The sequence below is a fragment of the Cyprinus carpio genome, chromosome B7, assembly GCF_018340385.1.
Source record: "Cyprinus carpio isolate SPL01 chromosome B7, ASM1834038v1, whole genome shotgun sequence".
Lineage (NCBI taxonomy): Eukaryota > Metazoa > Chordata > Actinopteri > Cypriniformes > Cyprinidae > Cyprinus > Cyprinus carpio.
The window spans coordinates 10,880,942-10,901,665 of NC_056603.1; the positions used below are offsets into that span (position 1 = coordinate 10,880,942).

Here is a 20,724-nt window from a genome sequence, read left to right on the forward strand (position 1 = left end):
AGACAAACCCACTCATGTAAACATTTTATTTTATTTTTACTATTAAGTCAGATTAAAATTAAGATTAAAATACAAATTTCCATCAAAGTTACACACAAAACACTGCTCAGGTCAACATAAATAGTTTTGCATTGTTATTTGTGCAGTAATAACTGAACGTTTTAATGTAAAAAAAAAAAAAAAAAAAAAAATTAAAAACAATTATTCAGTTTTGTAAAAATCTTTCTCAATAGTGTCAGTTTTTAAAAAGAAAATGCTTTTTTTGCTGGTACGATTCTATATGATACATCACTGGCCACTTTCGAAGGTCGTGACCTCCTCAGATTTTGTTTGTTCTTGGTGTCCTTTCCAAATACACAGAGGTGATGAGATAACAAAACAAGACAAAAATGAAACAGACTTGAAGCAGACACTATAAAATTGGACTTGAGCCAGAGACGCTGGCAAAAAGCAAAGTCAAGCCTCCGTTCTCCAAAGCGACTCGCCTGTCAGTGTTTAAATAGCGCTCCAATATTTCACTCTCAGTAAACATGCTTGTCTTATGGATGGGCCCAGTGCCGCGCATACATGAGACGCAGCGTGTAAACATTCCACATTTACCACAAATCACTTCCAACTGTTACACAGCCAGTCTGAAAGGCTTTTTGGTCACGTTCCCGACAAAGAGATTTTAAAGTGAATTAGAGCGTCGAGTATAACAAATATCCTTTCAGGGGCAATTTGAGAAGGAGCTTATAGCTCTCAAGAGGATTTTATTCTGCCACTCTAATACTATAATGAAACAAAATGGACTGGTTTATTGTTTATAGGAATTTATCACAATTCAATTTCATATGAACCTGTGTGTTCATGCAGAGACCGAGAAGGATTTTGAGGACTTGACGCAGGCACTACAGCTGGTGAAAGATATCATTGCTTCAGTGGATAGTAAAGTGAACGAGCATGAGAAGAAGAAAAGGTTGAAAGAGATCTACACCCGTACGGACAGCAAGTCCATCACACGCATGAAGAACGGCCAGATGTTCGCCCGAGAGGATCTGCTGCGCGGTCGCAGGCTTCTCCATGACGGTCCTCTGCAGCTGAAGAATGCTGCCGGGCGACTGAAGGGTAACACTTTCTAATGCTGTCTCTGTAAATCTTGATAGACATCATTTCTTCAACGGTGTATAGAAGAAAACTGTCCACTTTTTACAACTTTTATATGTGGGTGATTCTTCCATTTCAAAAAAATTAAACACCTTCAGACTATGCTTACTGTTAAACATCCTATGTGCTGAAATCTTAACATGTGCTCGATCTGCAGGGATTAATGTTTTCCGTCGCTATGACGGATTTCCGTCAGTTCATAAAGACAAGCACTTGCTTCATTCCTGAATAATTCAACCATTCAAATTAATCAATTGAATGAATGATTCAGTGATAAAATCAGTGACTTGCCGCCACCTGCTGGCAGATTGTTTAATTTTTAGCGTATAATTACAGTTATTTAAATCATTTAATAATTCTTTAATAAGACAAATAAATTACCAATCATATGAAATTAGTATTAATGAATTATTTGTACTACAGAGGTGGCACAGAAGGACACAAAAGTGGCTTTTAGGTAATTTATCAGACAATGAATGTGGCTCAGAGGTGGCTTGAGTGTAATTAAATTCATAAATCCATGTGGAGATAAATTTTTAAAATATAAAATTTTGAATACAGAAATATTAAATGATTTAAATAACTGAAATTATATTCTAAAAATTAAACGAAATCCGCCAGCAGGTGGCGCCAAGTCACTGATTTTATCACTGAATCATTCATTCAATTGATTCGTTTGAATGGTTGAATCATTCAGGAATGAAGCAAGTGCTTGTCTTTATGAACTGACGGAAATCCGTCATAGCGATGGAAAACTTTAATCCCTGTGGATCAGCCTTCAGTTGAGATTACTGAGAGTTTGTAACAATGTGTTATTGTAATGGCATTTTTCATTTTGAGGGAAAAGTTGAATAAACCATTCAATTAATGTTTATAAATAAAACGCAAGTCTGATCCTTTTCTTAGGAAGAAGTAATTAAAGAAACAATTTTTTATTATTTTATTTATTTACGGGCTATTTTAATCAACCTTTTGCCAAACTTTTTTTTCTCCTCCCTTTTTAAATCTCATGACACATCAGGAAGTCTTTTATTTTCAAAGAAATGATGGCAATAATCAAAAGGTTGAAAATAAAGTATCAGGTAGGGTTAGGGTGGGTGTATGGAGGGCTTTATTGTCCAAATTATATGTAAAATCATAATTTACACTAAATACCTTATTATTGCATACTGTTTTATAATGTACGACAATACTGAGGCGCAGATAATTGCCACTATTTGCAATCAGTAGTATAAATAGCAGAAAATGCCGCTATTTTAACCTAATGTGAATAGAATCTATAACTATTTGCACTTTGTGTAAATAGCATATAGCTAAGAAAATACTGCGATTTTTCACTTAGTGTAAATAGCATATCGCTGCCATTTATTTACATTATCATCACAAGGAACAAAATCACCCGTGTAAACCTTTTTTGTTTTACTTTTATTTTATTTTTTTATTTTTTTATCACTAAATCATAAGATTAAAATACAACTTTATCAAAGGTACATACAAAATATAGCATATTCCACATAAATAATATTAATAAATTATGGCTCTATATTATTTATAACATTAATGGTTTGAAAATGTAATATTTTGCAATTTAATGTTTACTGTAACAGAAGCATCATCTTTTTTTTTTTTTTTTTATCCTTAGATGTCCACGCACTTCTTCTTTCTGATGTCTTTTTGTTCCTTCAAGAAAAAGACCAGAAATATGTTTTTGCATCTTTGGTGAGTGATTGGATTTTTTTGCTCTCTTCTTTACTTAAAAATCCATTAGTATATGTTGAAATTTACATGAATGAAGGTTAACAAATGCTGTAGAAGAACTGTTTATTCTTAATTCATGTTAACTAATGTAGTTAACAAATGAAGTTTCTTCACGGCTTTCTTCATTCATGTTTTTACAAAGCTTGTTCTTTAAACCTAGGACATTTCTTTTTCTATTCCATGATGCACTGAGAACGAAAGTTGCATCCACTGTTACCTTTGTTGTGCATTTGGAGAAACATACACGTTTAATTTAACCTAATTTCTGAGGAAATAGTGTGTTTATTGTAAAATGTGGCCATATGATGGTATATTAAGTTGAATATTGTGGTTTAAAGATGACTGACACGTTTTACACTACAGTGTTGATGTTTTCTCTCCTCCTCTGTTTCCCATCTCTCTCTTTCTCTCTCTGCATATTCTTTCGGCTTCACTCCGCCCTCCTCATTCTGTGTCTCATGCTTCCTCTTCTCATCCACAGGACCAGCGAGCCACCGTTATCTCCCTGCAGAAGCTTATCGTGCGGGAGGTGGCCCATGAGGAGCGCGGCCTCTTCCTCATCACCGCCGGCATCGCAATCCCCGAGATGGTGGAGGTTCACGCCAGTTCCCGAGAAGAGCGCAACACCTGGATGCAGCTCATTCAGGACGCCATGCACTCAATGTGAGTACCAGATATTCACAGCCTTACCTTTACATCGGGGAGATTCACTGCAAATGACTGAAGAAATAGCTAAAGCTGAAAACAAGATATTTGAGAAGCAAACTTGCATATTGTACTCTAATGCAAATAATTTTTTTTTGTGCCAAGCTTAAATCTAAAACTAAATCTATGGTTCATTAACAAACTGTTTTCTCATTTAAAGCATGAACCTCATTAAACTAAGAAAAATGCTAAATTATTTTCTGCAAAATAATAGGCTTTGTAGGCTTAATAGCTTATTTTTTCTTCTTCAGTCATCTTGATTTATGGATATTTAAAAAGATTTACTGGAAGACAAAAATAATACTGATTAAAACAAATAATTTTTTGCATTGTTGATTGTTTTAAAAAGAGGTATCTTAAAAAGTACAGATTAGAAAGTATAAAAAATTACTAAATAAATATTTAATTATTAAAAATTGCAAGTGTATTTGGATGGTATCATTCAGAAAATACCAGGAAATGTATAAAGTGAATGTTGTGTGTGTGTGTTCGTGTGTTTACACAGAGAAAAGGATGATGATGAGGGGATCCCGAGTGAAACAGAGGAAGACAGGAAGCTACTTGAAACAAAAACAAAAGAAATGAGAGGTGAACAGCTTTCTTTCTGTTAGTTTAGCTCTTTGCCCTTTTTCATAGTTTGTATATATAATAATAATAATAATATATATATCAAATTATTGCAATTATCCAAAGTAATACAGGTATATCATATATTTCTTGTAGTATAAATGAATAATTCAAAAAAAGTAATCAAAGTTTTTTATTAATGTGTGTGCATGTGTATACTGTAGATATGCACTACAAATTTTTAATGAAAGTAGAAGCATTAAAGCCACGAATAAAATGTAACTGAGGAATTTGAGACTGATTTGTGAGTCTTTTTTACATTAAAATGAACTGATTCAGAAGAGTTGTTTGCTGCGGAATCACTTGAAGTACTGTATATTGCATAGTCAGCAAAGACAATAATTTTTATCAGTTTTTCAAATTAGACTTCGAATTAATTAAACCTAAAATCAAGAATTTAGTTTTATAAAAATTCAGATGTTTGAGACCCTAATTATAATGATAAATCAGCAAATAACAAAACAACCTCCTTTCTTTCTTAGACGTGCTCCAGAGGAAAGATGAACAGATCGTATCACTCCTGCTGGAGAAGATGAAGCTTTTCCGTGAAATGTGCGGTTCGTCCGATGACACGGCTTCGGCGGTCAAAATGCTCTTCAGGGCCAACAACGAGGACGTCCCCAAGGGGGAACCCATCATGATGGACGCTCTCAGAGAGGGTAAGAAATGCCACCAGCGTCTTCAGCTGCTCCCCACCTGTCGTCTGGAAGCTGATGTGTTATTTATGAGTTATTTGTGTTTGGTGGCAGCTGTGGCAACATCTCATTTCCAGCTCTAATGTTCTTTCAGGACTAGTAACTCACTTAATGTAATGCGGTTAGTGACGTGTGTGTGTGTGTGTGTGTGGCAGTGGAGATGTTGCAGGCGCTGGTGAACAGCAGTCTGGGAGGGGCGGTGGGACAGCAGGTGGCCTGCGCTCCGGGGAACATGGGACCTGTGTGTCTGCCACGCAGAGCCGAGACCTTTGGAGGGTTTGACAGCCACCAGATGAACATCGGCAAACGTGAGAAATTTCATGTACTTCATGTCTATTCAGGCTGTATAGCTTGCAAAACAACTTTATGTACCTCTTTTACTAAGTTTTTTTTTTTTTTTCTTCTTCATTTCACAAAACGTTGTAAATCTTCTGTATGTAAAGCACAGTTACTGATTCGATTGTGTGTGTTTAGATGGTGACAAAGAGGAAGCTGAAGATCTTCGGAGGACAGAATCTGACAGTGTACTGAAGAAGGTAGGAAGCCTATGAGAAATTAGCTTTAGTCCAAGCTAACACAATATTACCAAGTCAGTATTCAAATTTGTGTTAGTTATTCTGAACGTATAATAGATCCTGATTATTTAGTTGTATAGTTTGAGTAGTTGTTTCAGTATATATCCAAATGTCAGTCTTGGATCTATCATTGTAAATCTGATTATTTATAATTCTGGTATATGAATGTAATGAATATGGATGTTATAATATTAAAAAATTAGTATATGTGTGTGTGTATATATACAATACTGTACACAAAAGTTGTTTGTGCACAAAAAAAATATTTGAAAAGAATTAATACATTTATTCAGCAAGCACACATTAACTTCATAAAAAGTGACACTGAGGACACTGATGATATTAAAGAATACTTTATTATTATTATTATATACTGTTATATAAATATATATTATACTGTTTTCAACATAAAAAATGTTTCCTTAGTGCCAGATTGTCATATTAGAATGATTTCTGAAGAATCATGTGAGACTGAAGACTGGAGTAATGATGCTGAAAATTCAGCTTTGCATCACGGGAATAAATTACATTGTACAATATATTGAGATAGAAAAGTAATAATATTTCATATTGCGGTTACTACTGTATTTTTGATCAAAGAAATGCTAGTTAGGAAAGATACTTTCTATATTTACCGACCCAAACTTTTGAATGGTAATGTTATATATTTATAAATATAAATATCTCACTGAAGTCTCACCATGTAAGCTGCTGAGTCTGAACAAAGGCATTTTCCATTTTAATGGATTCATATAAGTCACATATATGAAGAACTAATCTAAATATTAATCAGGTATACTAATTCATTTTTAATATTCTCCAACTTTAGTAGATTGTTGCTTATCTGTTTTTAAGCTGACGCAACTGGAAGCTTGCTGGTTTTAAATTAATTGTTTTACACATTCTGCCACAGTTTTGTTTATACAACATCCATGTGAAAGGCATGGCGTTAAAAAGTTATTAAATAAACCAATAACATCCAGGTGAAATCGGCACTCTTAAAAATAGTGTGGTTTGTTTTTCTTAAATATTCCTTTCTAATGACTGCTGTGCTTCTGTTTTAAATAAAAGTCACACAATGACTATAAACGCTTGTTTTCCCAGTGTATGTCAGCATATATTTATTCAACTATTTTAAAACAACATTAAAGCAGTTTATCCCAGTAAACTGACCCAAACTGAGTCACACTGCCCCCCAGTGTCATGTAGGGTTTACTACACCCACAAGTGCTGTTATAATATCCTGTCAGGTTTTGTAACTAATGGGAGTCATTAGGGCAGCGAGGGCTCGGTGGAGGGTGGAAAATGAATAAGCGTCCATTAGGAGCGCCCAGCTTCGGCTGACTCTGTAATGTGTGTAATGAGCAGCGGTGTGCTGGGCTCAGGCCTGCGCTCTGTCTTCTGCTGGGCTGATTAAACCCTCTCAGCTGGGCTCAGTAAAGCTGCAGTCTCTGCTTGTCTGCTCCACAGGGAGGAAACGCCAACCTGCTGCTCCCGCTGAAGAGAAACAGCGAGGTAATGCTTCTTTTAGAGTTCAGGGTGTTATCCTTCAGCGCTCCATGGGGCTGTGGATGATGCTTTTAGCTTGCAGAACTGGGAAAGAATTAAAGTGTACTTGGGCAACATGTAACAGATGCTGTAAGACAACTGTGACAACTGTTCTGTAAAACATTTTGAACATGAATCTTTGAATAAGTGTTAGATATTATATGTATGAGTATATACTTTTTCATGACTTTTTGCTTGCTTTTTTGAGATCGAGACAAATGATGGTCTTTCTTGATGGCTTGTGTTTCCTGACAGCAGGTCCTGACTAGTGTCACTCACCTTCATGACCTCCTGAGCTCACTTCAGGTGTGTATTTCACTGTCGAGATTATACTGTATGTGCTGATGTGCCAAACAAGAAATAATAATATTAATAAACTAAATATAAAAGAATGAATCTGCACTGACATTGAAATGATAAAATACAGTAAAAAAGATAAAAAAAGATCTTTCATTTAGTTTCTTTCAAAAATCGCTTGTGTGTGTTGTGAATTAATAAATAACATATATAATGTAACAAATGAATGTATAGTTAGAACCTTTTTTCTTTTTAATGCATTCTCAATATTATAGTTGTTTATTCTGATCATATTGATAAATCTGAATATGTATTTTCAAATTCTGTAGTTATAAATCTTAACATATGGATGTTAATCCTGAGTGAATAATTGTAAATCAGAATGTATATTTCTAAGTCAAAGTAAATATTCAGATTTGATATGCTTATTTCCAGTTATGGGCTCAGTTATGTTAGGGTTGACATCAATCCCGTATTATGCAGAATCAAACAGGACAATAATACAATATTTGGGTGTGTGTGTGTGTATATATGTATGTATGTATGTATGTGTGTGTATATATATATATATATATATATATATATTTTATATATGTATTATATATATATATATATATATATATATATATATATATATATATATATATATATATATATATACGTATGTGTATATGTATGTATGTGTATATAAATGTATGTATGTGTATATACAAGTATTCTGCCCTGGCAATGGTGTTCTGAACCAAAGACTGACAGATAGCTAACAGGAATAAAGCTTCATCACACGTTCTTCGTTGTGCTTATGTGATGCACACTTTACTTTACTGTAAAACTGAAAGAAACACAAAAATACAAATTACAAAATGATTTACAAAATAGCATGGACATTTTCACATTCACAAACATCTGTTTACAGAATTAAACAACAAAATAAACAACCGAATTATGTCTTTGAAGAAAAATGTGACTATGCAACCTTATTAGCATATTAGCCGTTAGATCACGCTATATTTCAGAATCAAACATCAATCTCTAAACATCTTAATAACGACCAGCTTTTAATTAAATTAACACAACATTACTGCAGTTATTTTCAATATGAAATTTATAACTTATGGTCGTATCTACTCCAAGGATTAGACAGCATCTAAAAACGCAGATCACAGAAAACGACTCTTCTTCTATTGTTTTACGTGCTTCCTGTTGCGTCTTAACTGAGTATTGTAATAACGCTTTTCACCACAAGGTGTCACACATGAACTACTTATACAAGCCAAAATGAAACTAAAGAAAAAACTAATACTGCACAGAACACTCCCCGCCTGGTATAACTTGTGTTATACCACTATGCATTCTGATTATTTGACAAAAGTAAGACAACATCACATATAGGTCTTAAGTACTCTCTGAATACCCCCTCCTTAGCAGTCTTCACCATAACCTTACGAATTTTTCCATCAGATGAGGCTATAGTCATTGCTATGAGACCAATTGGCCACTCACTGCGCTTAGCTTCCCCATCCTTCAACAGAACAATGTCTCCTACCTGAATACTATCTCTCTCCTCTGTCCATTTTCTTCTGGGTTGCAAGGTAGACAAGTACTCCTGCTTCCATTGCTTCCAGAATGAATCAGCCAACATATGGACTTGATGCCATTGATTTTTGTGCAGGTGACTTAACTCAAAATTTCCTGGAGAAGCTGGAGCAACTATCGCCTTCTGAGTTAAGAGCATTGCTAGTGAAAGCACTTGGGGCATGCCCGCATCTGATGAGATTGGGATTAAGGGTCTTGAATTCATAATGGCCATGACTTCTGCCATTAAAGTTGTTAAGACCTCATACGTGAGTCTTGTGGGAATTTTCATCAAGAGAGCCTCCAGAATACGTCTGGCAATCCCGATCATTCTTTCCCACACTCCTCCCACATTTGTTCTATGTCCGCCATCACAGCTACTTTCTCCCTACGGAAGCGCAACAGCACGCCCAAAAGGGTATTGTTAAGATCAGTCGCTCATCTGTCATTTGGACACCCCTCCATACTGAGCGCTCAATCATTTGACCCCACCCTGATTTTGTCAGGTTTGTGTGGGTGGTAAACTCCAAAAATTGGTAAATACCAACATTCTTCCCTGATTGTAAGGGTGGAGAAAGTTCTGACGCTCATAGAGATCCACCTTCTACATAAAACCAAAGAAATGCGTTTTCATATTCGGTTTCTTTGAAAGAGTGCGCTGCAATGAGTTCAGCCTTTGTATAGCTTGCTCTCTAGCGGGAGTTGCTTTCTTGGAGAGTCGGAGTGGACGTGGCGCCACCCAGTGGTTATCATCATCAAGGTAAACCTCTTTGTCCTGTGTGTCGAGAAAGACTGGATCCTCTACAGATAAAGCTGATTTATATCCTCTGAAGATCTGAAGCCGACATCTCTCTTTAATCCAGTTGTATAGCTCTCAGTTTTTTGCACTTGAGAGAACATTGGTGGGTCGGGTGAGATATGAAAAAAATCTTTTGACCACCCCGCTCTATCCATTGAAACCTTTTGTGCATGGAGAGAAGAATGAAGTTCCCTCATTTGGAAGTATGTTGGTCTTGGTAAGCGTTCACTTGGACTGACATGAGTCCCATTCAGGCAAACTTCTCCCACTATCACCCAGACCAGGTCTAAGCGTGCGCGTATGTGTTGAGGGGTCCATTTCGTTGTTCACGCACTTTGTGCACACTAAGAATATGTCACCCAGAGGAGAAGGATAGGAGCACAAGAGTCTAAAGGTGGAATTTTCATCTGTCCACAAAGGGGGGTGAAGGGGGAAACACATAGCTATCTATGGCGTGGGAATCTCGGATCTGTCATCTGGTAAAGTGTTACACTCTATCAAAGGCGGAAGAGCAACAACTGTTTTCCCATCAAGCGATTCGACAGAGAATCCATTTTACTTTCCTCCCCGCCGCAGTCACCATATCCTCCCCACCATAGTGTATATAGAGGGAAGAACTGCTAACGATGTTGAACAGATCAAAGAACTGTGACTTCACTAATGATCTATTACTCTGTTCGTCCAGTACAGCATAAATGCGTTTGACTCTTTCACGTTGATTAGAGGGATAAACGTTTACGAGACAAATCTTTGAACATGACTTGGGCCTACTAGCATCTCCGCAAATCTCAGTGCACTTGTTGTTGACCTCAGCAGTGTCTTCATCTGTTTTTTCCATGTTTTGATCTGCAGTTGATACAGACACCTCAATGGACCACGGGGCAGGACCCGGATGCATGGCTGCAATGTGTCGGTCACTGTTGCATTCTCTGCACTTAACAGATGCTCTGCAGTCTCTAAGGGGTGCTTAGTGGATAGCACAACATCTAAAACAGATAAACTTTTCCTTCAAATGTGCATCGTTCATCTAGGTGTTTGCTCCTGAATGTGCGACACTTGTACTAAAGTGGATGAGGTTTATTGTGTATGGTGCAAAACTTGTCTGGATCTACATTCTTGTCTAAGTTTCTGTCTTGGTTTGGTTGTGCAGCCATTATTTCAGTTTTCTCAACAGCAAGCACCGCTGCACATAACTCCAGGCGTGGAACAGTATGTGCTGGAAAAGGGGCCAACTTGGATTTTCCCATTACAAACCCCACATGAAGCTGTCCGTTTGAATCTATTACTCGTAGGTACGCTACTGCAGCGATAGCTAAAGTAGAAGCATCTGAGATACACAACTCTCGAAGCTGAGCTCCGCACAGTGAGGTTGGGACATAAGATTGTGGTATTTGCAATCGATCAAGCTCTGCTAGAGATGAAGTCCATACCTTCCACGAATCTCTTTTGTCTGCCGGAAGAACGGTGTCCCAATCCTGTTGTATAGTTGAAAGTTCTCTCACTAGAGCTTTGCCTTGCATAGTGGTGTAGTCGTGTCTTTATGGTTGGGGGGTAGGAGTGCGGGGTGGTGAGGACGCTCTGATGAGTTTATGGAGTCGTTAGGAATTGTGGGTGGGGGGGAGTGCATGTACAGCGCTCTCTCCACCTTCAATACCATGACTTAGGTGCCCCTGAGCAAGGCACCGAACCCCCAACTGCTCCCCGGGCGCCGCAGCATAAAATGGCTGCCACTGCTCCGGGTGTGTGTTCACAGTGTGTGTGTGTGTTTTCACTGCTCTGTGTGTGTGCACTTCGGATGGGTTAAATGCAGAGCACGAATTCTGAGTATGGGTCACCATACTTGGCTGAATGTCACGTCACTGTCACTCTGTGACTGGACAGACAAACCCGAGAGGATCATATAAACTATTGACGGTGGAAAGGATCCCTCTTCGAGTGAAGGGTTTGAGATCTTGAGAAGCTTTAAATGTAAAGCAGTCTGCCTTGATGTTCCAACTTATACCAAGGCTGCGTTGGAGAGGTATTGGGTCTTTATCAAAATCCAGGCCTTTGAGATCTTTGGCTCTCTCACTAGATGGAAAAGCTTCCATCACCGAAGCACTGTTAGAAGCCACTTTATGCAGATTCAAGCTTGACTTTGATAGCATTGCTTGCGTACGCTTTAGGAGATCAATTGCTTCTCTTTCAGTAGGGACAGATGTGATGCCATCGTCAACGTAGAAGTTGCGTAACACAAAGTCCTTAGCATCCATACCGTACTCTGCTTCGCCATACTCTGCTGCTCGTCTTAAGGCATATATAGCGACCGCTGGCGAAGGACTATTGCCAAAGATGTGTACGGTCATTCTGTAATCAATGTTCTCCTTTTCTGCACAGTTGTCTTTGTGCCAGAGGAAGCGAAGATAGTTGCGATGCTGCTCTTTACTTTTGAAACAATAGAACATTGGCAATCCCGATGATTTTTCAGCTACTTTCTCCCTACGGAAGCGCAACAGCACGCCCAAAAGGGTATTGTTAAGATCAGGTCCGCTCATCAAAACATCATTAAGGGACACCCCTCCATACTGAGCGCTCGAATCAAAGACCACCCTGATTTTGTCAGGTTTGTGTGGGTGGTAAACTCCAAAAATTGGTAAATACCAACATTCTTCCCCTGATTGTAAGGGTGGAGCAGGTTCTGCTTGTTCATTTTCAGTCACCTTCTGCATAAAACCAAAGAAATGCGTTTTCATATTCGGTTTCTTTGAAAGAGTGTGCTGCAATGAGTTCAGCCTTTGTATAGCTTGCTCTCTATTGTTCGGGAGTTGCTTTCTTGGAGAGCGGAGTGGAAGTGGCGCCACCCAGTGGTTATCATCATCAAGGTACACCTCTTTGTCCATTATGTCGAGAAAGACTCTATCCTCTACAGATAAAGCTGATTTATCATCCTCTGAAGATCTGAAGAACACATTCTCTTTTAATCCAGTTGTATAGCTCTCACTGGTTTTTGAACACTTGAGAGAACATGGTGGGTCGGGTAGATATGACAAAAAAGGTGACTCACCCCGCTCTATGACATTGAAACCTTTTGTGCATGGAGAGAAGAATGAAGTTCGCCCATTTGGAAGTATGTTGGTCTTATAAGCGTTCACGCTGGACTGACAATGAGTCCTATTCAGGCAAACTTCTACCACTATCACCCAGCCCAGGTCTAAGTGCTGTGCGTACGGTGTGTTGAGGGGTCCATTGCGTTGTTCACGCACTTTGTGCACACTAAGAATATCTTGACCCAAGAGGAGAAGGATAGGAGCACAAGAGTCTAAAGGTGGAATTTTATCTGACACAGCAGTGAGGTGGGGGAAACACATAGCTATCTCTGGCGTGGGAATCTCGGATCTGTCATCTGGTAAAGTGTTACACTCTATCAAAGGCGGAAGAGCAACAACTGTTTTCCCATCAAGCGATTCGACAGAGAATCCATTTACTTTCCTCCCCGCCGCAGTCACTATACCTGAACACGTCTTCAGTGTATAGGGGGAAGAACTGCTAACGATGTTGAACAGATCAAAGAACTGTGACTTCACTAATGATCTATTACTCTGTTCGTCCAGTACAGCATAAATGTGTTTGACTCTTTCACGTTGATTAGAGGGATAAACATTTACGAGACAAATCTTTGAACATGACTTGGGCCTACTAGCATCTCTGCAAATCTCAGTGCACTTGTTGTTGACCTCAGCAGTGTCTTCATCTGTTTTTTCCATGTTTTGATCTGCAGTTGATACAGACACCTCAATGGACCACGGGGCAGGACCCGGATGCATGGCTGCAATGTGTCGGTCACTGTTGCATTCTCTGCACTTAACAGATGCTCTGCAGTCTCTTGCCACATGCTTAGTGGAAGCACAACATCTAAAACAGATAAACTTTTCCTTCAAATGTGCTTTTCGTTCATCTAGGTGTTTGCTCCTGAATGTGCGACACTTGTAAAGTGGATGAGGTTTATTGTGTATGGTGCAAAACTTGTCTGGATCTACATTCTTGTCTAAGTTTCTGTCTTGGTTTGGTTGTGCAGCCATTATTTCAGTTTTCTTGACGAAGACAGAAGTTTTGTTACTCAACTTGGCAGCTCCGTCAGATTTTGTATTGTTTGAGTAGCCAGTTGAAGCAAGAGCAAAACTAGGGTCATTTCTAGTTCTTGCTTGTCTACAAACAAATTCAACAAAGAAGCTGAAGGAGGGAAAGTATACATTATGGTCTTCTTTGTACCTGGAACCTTGCGTAATCCACTTGTCTTGGAGACTGAATGGGAGTTTTTCAACGATGGGGTTGACTCCCCGCGCTGTGTCAAGGTAAGCAAGTCCAGGTAAACGACCACTTTCTTTTGCTGACTGCAGCTCGAGTAGCAAGTCCCCAAGATCTCTCAGACGATGGGTGTCTTTGATTGTGATGCGAGGAAAAGCGTCAAGTCTCTTTAACATCGCCTGCTCGATGACCTCTGGACACCCATAGCAGTCCTCCAGGCGACGCCATATCATACGAACTCCTAAGGCAGGATCACTGACATGAACTGATTTGATTCGTTTGGCATGACTGGACGAATCAGGACCAAGCCATTTGACAAGAAGATCTATCTCCTCTCTACTAGCTATATTGAGTTCACTGGTTACAGCTCGAAAAGACGTTTTCCACGCCCAGTAATTTTCTGGACAGTCATCAAATTGGAACAAGCCAGAACTCACCATTTCTTTCTTCAGCAAATATGTAGTAAAGTCGTTTGCATGAGGTGATGGTGGTGCTGGAGTAAAGCACTCAGCAGGAACTTGAGAGGGCAGGCAGGAGTCACGTTGCTTTCGTACTGGATATTTTTGATGCTTTACTTCATCAGCTCCATTATATGGCTCAACTTTTACATTCGAATGAGAACACTGGAAGTTGTGCTGAGTCGTCTGTTCCTGCCTCATAGGAATTGTCTCTGAATTAGATTCCTCCTTCACCGTTGGAGGGAGAGAACTTAGTGAGCCTGCAACATAACTCCGTGTCACATAACTTGAACCCTCACTTTCATGTTGTGAATTAGGAGTCAAATTAGGAGAATTTCTTTGCTGAGAATGTTTCTGCACATACTCTTCTGTGCGTTCAATTCTACTTGAGATGCATGATTCTTTTTCTAGATCGACACTTGCTCCGTCTTCTTCATAAACTGCAGCTTCATAAACTTCTGCCTCTGTAGATGCTGCTACAGCTTCTTTCTGCAGTTGTAACACGTATAAATCAGCTTCAACTTCTGCTTTTCTGCGAGCTGTCTCAGCTAGTGCTTTCTGTTGATGCTCTTCAATTTGAGCTCTTTCTCTCATCATGATGGCTTCCTTTTCGGCATAAGAGGCCTTTACTTTGCATGCGGCTGCTTTAGCTCTTGCTGTGGTCGCAGCTGCACTAGCCGAAGATCTACTCGAACGACGTGATCTGCTTGACCGTGATCTTGTTTCTAAAGGTTGGTCAACTTCCTCTTGTTTCCTGCGAGGCTGTGACTCATCCATCTTGATAATGTAGTATTACATGTAAGCTGGACGGAATCCTGATTGTTTGTCTTCACCCGCCGTGCAGGCGACCTTTTACTATTCTGCCCTGGCAATGGTGTTCTGAACCAAAGACTGACAGATAGCTAACAGGAATAAAGCTTCATCACACGTTCTTCGTTGTGCTTATGTGATGCACCACTTTACTTTACTGTAAAAACTGAAAGAAACACAAAAATACAAATTACAAAATGTTTACAAAATAGCATGGGCATTTTCACATTCACAAACATCCATTTACAGAATGAAACAACAAAATAAACAACCGATTTATGTCCTTGAAGAAAAATGTGACTATTCAACTTTATTAGCATAGTAGCCGTCATATCACGCTATATTTCAGAATCAAACATGAATCTCTAAACATCTTAATAACGACCAGCTTTTAATTAAATTAACACAACATTACTGCAGTTATTTTCAATATGAAATTTATAACTTACGGTCGTATCTACTCCAAGGATTAGACAGCATCTAAAAACGCAGATCACAGAAAACGACTCTTCTTCTATTTGTTTTACGTGCTTCCTGTTGCGTCTTAACTGAGTATTGTAATAACGCTTTTCACCACAAGGTGTCACACATGAACTACTTATACAAGCCAAAATGAAACTAAAGAAAAAACTAATACTGCACAGAACAATAAGTGTATATATATATATATATATATATATATATGGATGGATGAACGTATGTGTGTGTGTGTCTATTTGAATATAATAATTTTAATTATTTTGTTCTTGTTTCCTGCCCCTCATACTATATATGTCTATATACAATGCCTTGTTGTAAATGGTTAATATATGGATTTTGTTTACAGGCCGTAGTGCTGCAGCAGGACACTTTTATCGAGGACCAGCGTCAGGCCCTGAGCGAGCGCACCCCATCCCGCTCCTCCTCTCGTCCCCCCTCACTGGTGGAACAGGAGAAACAGCGCAGCTTGGAACGGCACCGACAGGAGGCCACCGCTCTGCAGCGCCAGCAGGCTGCCCACGCAGAAGAGAAGCGGCGCAAGGAGAAAGAGTGGGATGTGAAGGAGCAGGAGCTGACGGACCGCGAGGTGCTGCTGCACGTGAAGGCAGAGGAGGTGCGCAGGAGGAACAAGGAGCTGGAGGAGTCACAGCAGGAGCTGCAGGGAAGGAAGGAGGACTATCAGAGGGATCTAGAGAGACTGAGGGACGCTCAGAGGAGGCTGGAGAGGGAGAGGGAGCAGCTGCAGAGGGAGGTGGAGAGAGTGGAGCTCCTCCGCGAGGTGGAGGTGAGTCTTCAACTGTACACTGAAGAAGGTTTTGTCTCCATATTGTCTGTGCATTACTTATTACTGTAACTCATTCACAGTATTAATTCACTCAAAAGATATAGCCGTAGGCCATCATCTTTCTTTATGCAGTATTTTATTGAGAATTCTTCTCTCTTTGGCATTGAGAGCATTCAAACACGTTAGAAATAGTTTGAGACAGGCAAATATATCAAATGACTGTGTATGACCGAATAAAATGGGATGAATTAAGTAATGTCTAGTTTTTAACGACTTAAAATGAACCACTGACAGATGTTTGACTACTGAAATAACATCTTGTTCACATTTTATTGTGAGATAAAAACTTGCATGCTAGAAAATATCACAAATTAGGGATGCGGGATACATTGGTAGTACTGTATCAGTTATTGGACAAATAATTTTTTTGTTTACTTTAGAAAGTGATAATAGCACTGTTAAATGTAATTATTAGTAAATTTCTAAATAAATATTTTTTTAACATGCATTTTGATACAGACTAATAAACAATACACACACACACACACACACACACACACACACACACACATAAATATATACATATATATATATATATATATATATATATATATATATATACATATGTGTGTGTCTGTGTGTATATATATATATATAATAATGGGGAAAATATACTACAGTTGAAAAGTAGGAGATCTTAAGATTTTTTTATGTTTTTGAAGTCTCTTATGTTCAGCAAAGCTGCATTTATTTGATCAAAAATACAGTAAAAACAGTAAAATTGTTAAATATAACAAATTAAAATATCTGTTTTCTATTTTAATGTTTTAAAATGTAACATATTCCTGTGATGCATTCCTGCATTTTCAGCATCATTAATCCAGTCTTCAGAGTCACATGATCCTTCACACATGATTATTTTTTGTTACTAATTTTGAAATAGACATATTTTTGTGAAAATGTGAAAGTCTTTACTGTCACTTTTGATCAATTTATTGCCTTTTTGCTGATTAAAATAATTTATTCTACAAAAAAAATTGCGTATAATATTATTTTACATTTATTTAGTCAAAAAAGTATAGATATTTAACATTGGCCATTTATATATTGTCTGCCATAACATGAATAATAATAATTATTCGCTTATCAAGTTCTGCCAAAATTTTAATATTCCGTTACATATACGTTCTTCAAATAATAGTTTTGAATATTAATGTATAATATAATTAATGACAAGTTCCAAGCTTACAGAACATGAATGTGTTTTGAACCTTAACGTAACCCTTTTTTTTTTTCTTTTAACTTCTTCCACAGGCTCAGCTTAAGCGCACACCCTCCAGCACATCAGAGGACTCCCTGAAGCTCCAGAGCAGCAGCTCCATCGAGAGAGAGATCTGGGAGGGCGACTTATCGTCCAGCCCCAGGAAGAACTCTCTGTCCAGGATGGACTCCAAACAGAAGGGCCGCAGCCTCTTCTCCCTGGGCGGCAAAACTCAGAGCTTAGAAGGACAAAACCAGATCCCCACACGACTGCTTCAGCTGACTTCATCCAAGGAGAAGAAGGACAAAAAAAAGAAGAAGAGCAAGAGCCAGCCTCCACAGGACGCAGGTGAACACAGTAAACACACACACACACACACACACGTTAATTCAATAGAGATAATGATAAATAATTGATTCGCTTAACCTGCAAACTACAACCGCTGTATCCATTCTGACTGGAATTGGTAACAAGTTCTCTGTCGCAGAACGTCACATGTTTCCATGTTGAAGGGGTTTGCTTTTGAAGGTCTAATAGGATTTCTGATCTGAGTCGTGTGTTATGTATCAATCTCAAATGTTTATTACACTGAGAAAGATGTCTGTATTTACTGTGGTTCAGTGGTGATGAATTTTCTCCTCAAATCTTTCGTCTCCAGCATCACATCTGCTGCCCCTGACAGAGCCTTCAGTGGACGGAGAGATCTTCTTCTGCTGATTTTACCCATCATCCCTTCTGTCCACATCATTCCCTCTCATGGACTCTCTATCAAATCATGTAGGAAGTCACCCAAAGTGCCCTCTTCACATTTTGGCAATCTTTCTACAATATATTAAATCTCACAAAACATGTCCAGGTTGCATTACACCCCAAAAGCAAAAGAAAAATGAAAAATTATATTTTGCCTACCCCAAATAAATATAAAAAGACTTTCTGCAATCTTTCTACAATACAATAATTCTCTCAAAACATCTTGAAGTTGCATTACACCCAGAATCAAAAGAAAAATTAGAAATTATATTTTGCCTAACCCAAATCAATACTATTCTAGAATTGTTTTTATTTTTTTGTGACATTTTAACAACAATTTAGCCCCCAAATTCTCATTACCGTAATGTATAAATAGAAGTAATATATTATTTTAGTCGTAAAGTATTTATATACTACGCTGGTAAATGTTTTTCTTCTTTAAATAGTTTTATTACAGTAGTTTTTGCTGTAATAAAGTTTGCTCCATCACAGTAATGAGAATAACCATTGGGAATAATAATTAGTAATTATTATAAAAAACAAAACCCTCATGTTGCATAATGGTAATGGGAATAAATAAATAAATAATTGTGTTTTTATATTGTGTATATATATATATATATATATATATATATATATATATATATATATATATATATATAAAATATAAAACCATTATGCATAATTATTTTTTTCCCAGGCAAGATATTCCTACACAATAAAATCTTATGTTTGCACTTGCTTTCAAAAGTTTATCAGACAAATCCCATCTTTGAATACTTGTTAAAATGTACATTGTATATAAATTTCAATTACCGCACTCATTTACAAATGAGCTGTGCCACCAAAAACTTTGTTGCTCCCCCTATTGGCCAACTTTTTTAGGTTGAAAAATCATTTCAGCTTATTGCGCACAAGAATGACATTTTAAAATTTAATCCCAGTTTTAACATTTAAATGGATTCCGGGAGAGAGGTGGTTTTCCGTTTCCCCCCATGTTTTCTGTTTTAGCTTTTCAAAGGAGTCCCGTCTTTGAAATGCCACCGAGCACTTTAACACCATTCGCACGTTACCCTTGCCCCTGAAAATGACAATCAATGTTTCATTAGCATTCCAAAGAGAAAGCCCTAAGAACAGTTTTTGGGGGCCATTGTATAATATACCATGGCATTTCATGCTAGTTTGAGATTCTCTAATCCTTCTGCGTTGAATTCTTCATGACTTTATCAGGACGGGTGAGCTGTAAATACTGTATGAACTGTAGACCCCTGAGGGATATTTAAAGCAACCTGCTGGACAGGTAAAAGAGAGAAACATCCACGCAGGATATTGTACCTCACCTATACATCCCCTCTTATGGATCAAAAGCACCATATCATATCTAAATATCAATAATGCATTTAACACCATTTTTGCACTCAAAATGTCCACCTATTTCATCACCCGTGAATATTCACCTTGCAATCCTACAGGATTTTGTTTAGCTAGATCTTCTGTTGGCCTGATTTTGTGTTATTTATTGGTCAGTGAGAATTTGAATTTGAATTTTTTAAAGCAGTACATGCTCTTCAAGTCCCATTTGTGCAGGTTTGCGTTGCAGCTTTCACCTGCGCTGACTTGATTCCGCCATGAGGGGGCAGCAGAGAAGCGTTTTATAATTGAAGGCTCCTCTGTGGATTTACACAACCTCTCAGTGATGATGTCAGAGGAGACACAGTGACACAGCGCAGGAATTATTATTTCTTCACATGCACAAAGGCAATCATTGTCATGTAAGGAAAATGGTGCCTATGGCCTTACAGAACTGTCAGCGACACTTGTCCTCAGGAACTAACAGGGAAAACTCAGTCCAGGCGGGATACATATTGTTGCCGTCTCTCATGCGTAAATGTAAACTTCAGTTGCTTAACCTTAAAGAAATGATGGTGTGCACTAAAATATAACCCAGCATTTTCTCAGGAGTATAGGTTCATTTTTCATCTTTGTTTTGAAAGTAAGGTTTCTTTTGTACATTGAGGTACATACGTTTTCTTGCTTAAAAAAGGAAGAATTATGTAAATATTTTGTGTAACATGTTTAAATGTAAAATTCTGACAATGTTGTTTAATTTGTGGTTAATTTTGTAAAATGTTTTGTGAGACGTAAGGCTTTATTTATCAGTGATCCCCTTGT

General features: G+C 38.0%; 1 pseudogene; it reads left to right on the forward strand.

Annotated features, from left to right (window-relative positions):
- Nucleotides 1–18,736, forward strand: part of LOC109110024 — a 77,887-nt pseudogene extending 59,151 nt beyond the window's left edge.
- Nucleotides 18,737–20,724: the final 1,988 nt, after the last annotated feature.